A 6,000-nucleotide genomic window follows, 5' to 3' on the forward strand; every position below is an offset into this window, starting at 1 on the left:
CCCTGAGACTTTTTAATGTATATTAGTTAGTTCATAGTTTATTTCCATGAAATTACATAAAATATTTTAGCCTATTTTATAGGTTTATGCTGAAGATACTTGATGATCTTTGAGGATGGCATTTCTTGATTTTTTTTTTTCTAATCCCATGTTTTGAATCCCACACATGCTAAACTTTTTCTTTTCTCCTTATAACATTACTGAATACCACTTTGGCTTATAGTGGTATTTTATTGTTATTGATTAATTGATACATGCACTAATGCTCACTAATTGATTCCCTAGTGCAAATTCTGACTATGGCCTATAGTCACCATAAGTTTGTAAAAGATTTTACATGTATGCATGAAAAAAGAAATGCCTTTTGCATTCTTCAGAAACACATTTTTTTAAACTAGTAACTGTAGTTCTAAGAACTTTTTTAAAAACTTCCCTAGTAAGATATACAATATTGATAGTGCTACAGGTTTAGCAGATTTTTTTCTCCCAATGAAAATATATGTAGAATGTTATGTATATAAAACAATAGCATTTCTGTGAACTCATTAACATAAGCCCTCCCTGCCCCCCCCCCAAAAAAAAAACATTCCAAATAGGTCCTAGACATTATCATGACAGAAGCATGACTCCCTTACTTGTTCAGTGCACAGTTCTTAGGTTGCAATAGCATTTTTAAGCAGTTTTGCCTGACCTGCACTTCTCTTATAAAAGTACTTTATTCATGCTTTGGTATACTAGTTTATATGAGTGAATATGTGCAAGTCTGAGTTTTAAGGTGCTTCTAGTTTCCCTCTCAGTGAAAAAAAAATCAAATACAAATACAGGCTTCCACACAAAAATAAGATAACTTCACAGTAAAAGTGTCTTGGTATTCTTCAATAATTTACAGTTAAGTATATTTATAATTTCTAAAGCATTTGAGCTGAATTAAAATATTGTGAGATCTATAAAATGCCTTTGCAAAACTGTATTCCCAGTGACTTGGGAGGCTGAAGCAAGAGAATTAAAGATTCAAGGATAGTCTGGGCAACTTAGAAAAGACCTTATCAGAATAAAAATAAAAAGGGCTGAAAATATGGCTCGGTGGTAGAGCATCCCTGGCTGCAACCCCTGTTACCACTAAGAGGTAAATAAAATTTTAAAACCAATTTGTAAACCTTTACTAGTGAACATTTGGATTCAGTCAGATCTAGGAGGAAAAGAACCCCACTTGATAAATGTCAGTAATGTTAAGCATCGTGTAGTAATGAAACATTTAATAGTATTGTTCCTGCTTTGAATATATTAAAACAAATTTTTCAAATAGTTTACTCAGTTACTATAAACATCTAACTTTTTGCCCTGAAACCAGTAAAAGAAAAAGGTACAAGAGGTGGATTTCAGAGGACTTCTTTGAACCATTGGAAAGGAGACAGTACACCTCTGTAACCTTGCTGCCACACGTGTTCTAAGGATTCCAGGGACACTGACCTGCTACCCATGTGAGTTTAATCTGTTTATGAACCCCAGTTACTGTTTACAAAGAGGGAGAAGTGGCTGGGCATTTATAGGCATCATATACAAAATGTATTTGGCATGGCAGAGACAGGTGGGGTGGGCTAGTAGTTTAGAAATGAAACTTAAAATTATCATTAGCAATTGCTGCTCTGTATGTCCTGTTTTAATTACAAGTTATAGTTGTTGGAATATTAGGATTATCACTAATTTTGAATGCCTTTGAAGTTTACACATTGGTTCTTCATATTCTGAAATCGTCTGGGCTATTTGTCAGTCTTCAAGTCAGACTAATCTTTTTACAAAATGGTCTCTTACGTAGCAGTTTTTAAATCTGATTTATTCCTTTAGTCCTGCCTATCTCATTTATTCTCCATGCTATACCACATTTCCAATATGCTTTACTTGCTTGACTTAAACCAGTAGATGGAAAACCAAAATTTTAACATATTCTTTATAGCAAACCCTACACCTATCTTGTATTTCTGGTTTTTAAAAAATGTTTCTTTTGCTCTGAGCTCCTGGAGAGGATAGAGTCTTGTTCATCTTTGTTCCCAAAACAGCACAGTGCCTGGCACATAGTTGGTGTCCACTGGATGTTTTAAAGAGGAAAGAGTAAATGAACTACTTGACTGGCATCTGAATTCCTTTCTCTCCCAGGACTGACATCTAGATTTTTAAGGAAGTTTTTAAAGTTATTAAATATAAACAGTCTGGGCTAGAGGTATAGCTCAGTGGTAGAGCACTTGCCTAGTATGCATGAGCTCTGAGTTTGGTCCCTAGGACTACAATAAATAAACAGCTACAAACATGATTTTTTTCATACTTTGTTTCAGTCATTCAACAAGTTCTTATTAGCATTTACATGCCCAACATCCAATAGCAAAGCAGGCAAAAATAAAATCCTTACTTAAGGAAGTTACATTCAAATAGAAAAAGATCAAAAACAAACAGTTACATATTAATTTAGAAGACAATCATGGGGGAAAAAATAGCAGGGTAAGATATCTCAGGAATTAAGCAAAAGTAGAAAGCTTTACTGAGAAGGTAACTTGAACCAAAATTGCAAGAAAAGCTCGCCAAAAAAAATATGTGAATTAAACAAGTTAAAGTAGTGTGAGAGAAAGAGAGGCAACAAGAATGCTCGATTAGGGACTTACTTTAGATATTTGTTGACCATGCTATGGATGCTAGACTTGTTTCCTCAAAAACCTTATCTATCCTCTTTTCCCAAGAATTATTTGTAGCTCTTTAGAGTAAAAGCCACAAACACATAACTGAAATTGTTTTTTAATAAGTGAGATAATAGTTGGACTATAAATTGTGAATTAGGGAGAATAATTAGAAAACTTGGGTTGAGTCTCCTGATAGAAACTTAATTAAATGTAAAACATTTTCCAACTCTGCAAGGAATCAAGTCAGAAATGGAAAACTGGATTTTTATAAATATCATTAAAATATAAAATAAATTTTCATCAGTTCTTTGAGCAAAATAAATAGTTCTTAGAAAACAATTTTCTCTCATTGGTCTGAACATAAATGTACAGATTTCTCAGGAATTAAGCAAAATTGTTACTATGCATTTTTCTAGCATTTGTGTTCAGGTAATTTCTTGTTTTTTTCCTGAAAAGCAAAAATTGAATATTAAATTGTGCCTCCATAAGTATTATGTACTTACAACAGAGATTATAGTCCTATAATCCATATGTGTGGTATTCATCGTCTTTCTTGTTCTAGGAGTGGTTACCTTTATTTTTCCTCTACAACAGCTTTTCTTAAACCTAAGGCACCTGGGGAGCTTGTCCATACACAATTTGAGCCTGCTTAAGTTTCTATTTTTTTTTTTAAGAGAGAGAGAAAGAGAGAGTGAATTTCAATATTTATTTTTCAGTTTTCAGCGGACACAACATCTTTGTTTGTATGTGGTGCTAAGGATCGAACCCGGGCCGCACGCATGCCAGGTGATCGTGCTACCGCTTGAGGCACATCCCCAGCCCCTTAAGTTTCTAATTCAGTGTTTTGGGTTTGGGCACACGATTTTGTGTTTCCATTAAGTTCTTAGATGATACTGGTAATGCTTTACTATATTAATTGCCTCTCTTCTGAATGGAAATAAAATGTTCAAAAGTAAAATCACTTGTGAGAAACAAAAATGTAAGCATCCTATGTTAATTTGCTAAAATGAGATTGTATGGATATCAAACGTTGGATAGCACCAGTGATAGTTTAAAAATAAAAGATTATGTATTCATTCACAACCACATTGCCTGGGAAGAAAAAGTACATTTACAGATAAGTTTATCAAAAATAAAAACAGGAAAATATTATTTTAATATGTAACAGATACCATTCTCATACATTTAATTAGGAAAAGATTATCCATTACCCTTATTTCTCTCTTCCCCCATCCCCCTCTGGTACTGGATATTGATTTCGGGGGTGCTTTACCATTGAACTTCATCCCCAGTTTTTTTTTTCTTTTTTAATTGTTTTTATTGTTTTTTTTCTTTGTGTTTATTTTGCTTTTTTTTTTTTTTTTTAAGATGGTCTAGCTAAGTTGTCAAGGCTGGCCTCAACTTTTGATCTTCTTGCTTCAGCCTCCTTCATTGCTGGGATTACTGGCATCACCATCATTCTCAGTCTTAGATCTTTTCTCTACATGCTACAGAGAAAAAAAGCCAGGTGTGGGTAGGGAAAATATATTGAAATCTTGGTTTCTTGCAAGATTAAAGTCTGACTTTGAGATTCAGGCTTCCTGCATCTTATTAAGCACATCATGACTAGAGCATAGCATACTCTAGACGCTCTATTTTATCTAAAATATTTATCAATTTGCTGCATGGCTTAAACACTAGATATACTAGGACTGCCAATTAGTGTAGGTATGCTTCCTCAGATTAAGGGAAGAATCATCCAATTTCTATTAGTATATGAATCTACATCCATAATTCTCCAAAAACTAATCTGAGACTAACAGTATCAGTATCACCTGGAAATTTGTTAGAAATACAAATTATCAAGTCCTGCCTTAAATTATCAAGCCCTGCCTTAGATCTTTTGAATCAGAAACAAGGAGGAGCCTAGCAGTCTTTTTCAACAAACCCTCCCAAGAAATTATGATGCAAACTAAAGTTTGAGAACTACTTACCGATAGGTGTTAAATCTAAATCACCTAGGCTGAAGTGGAACTAGGGATTGAAAAAATAATTTTTTTCAAGGATATTAGTGAGAAATGAAAAGTTATTAGTGGGGAGTGAGAAATCTCTAGCTGTGTTAGAAGTGCCTTTTTGATTCCATTTCCTTATCTGAAAAATATTAGGGAAGGTCTTAATGTCTGAAACTGCATTAGAGAAGTTCTTTTTTTTTTTTAATTGGTTGTTCAAAACATTACAAAGCTCTTGACATATCATGTTTCATACATTAGATTCAAGTTGGTTATGAACTCCCATTTTTACCCCAAATACAATTGCAGAATCACATCTGTTACACATCCACATTTTTACATAATGCCCTATTAGTAACTGTTGTATTCTGCTACCTTTCCTATCCTCTACTATCCCCCCTCCCCTCCCCTCCCATCTTCTCTCTCTACCCCATCTACTGTATTTCATTTCTCTCCTTGTTTATTTTCCCTTTCCCCTCACAACCTCTTATGTGTAATTTTATATAACAATGAGGGTCTCCCTCCATTACCATGCAATTTCCCTTTTGGAGAAGTTCATTTAATTTAAAGTAGAGCAAATTCACCTCAAAGGAAAAAACAACCACCACCTCTCAGTGGATTTCTTTAAAAGGTATTTAACAAAGATTTTTGTTTGAGGACAGATAAGCTTATACTATGAAATAAGAAGTACATTTTTCAGCACTTATCAATTTACAAATGAAGAAACTCAAGATGGCAAGAGGTTGGGATGGGAGGGTAGATCAAATATATTGACATGAGTTGCCAGAAAGTTCAAGAACATAGTTAACCTTTTGGCTAGACCAAATGTACTGGGTGTCATTTCTCTCTTCTCAGTACATTGGCCTCAATCTCTCTTAACTGCAGATCAGCTTCCTTCATGCAGCTAGTGGAGGAAACTTTGGGCTATGAATAGCTAGCAACTCCAGAAGAAAGAAATACTGTCTCTTGCCCCAGTATCCAATATGTATCCCAGGAATTGAGCCTTTTTCATCCCTTGAACTTACCTCTTTTTCCATGGAGGTAGAATACTGATTGGTCAGTTCTAAATCTTTATTTACCACTCATTCTTGGCAAAGTGAATTAAAAGTTCCTTGGTTAGTAGCATTACCAGTACATAACTAAAAGAATAGTCCCCGGAAAAAAGGAGGCAACTATGTCTAGAAGAGGAACAAAATGCAAGCAAAACCTGGCAGAAATGAGAGGAGCCCAAACACTGAAATTTAAAATTTGAAGTGTGGTCATCACTTTTTAGAAATAGACTTGAAAATTTAATTAGGACCCAGTAAAAGCTGACTGGAGTTATCCATCCAAATATTGAATGT

The sequence above is a fragment of the Urocitellus parryii genome, chromosome 5 (genome assembly GCF_045843805.1).
Source record: "Urocitellus parryii isolate mUroPar1 chromosome 5, mUroPar1.hap1, whole genome shotgun sequence".
NCBI classification, from domain to species: domain Eukaryota; kingdom Metazoa; phylum Chordata; class Mammalia; order Rodentia; family Sciuridae; genus Urocitellus; species Urocitellus parryii.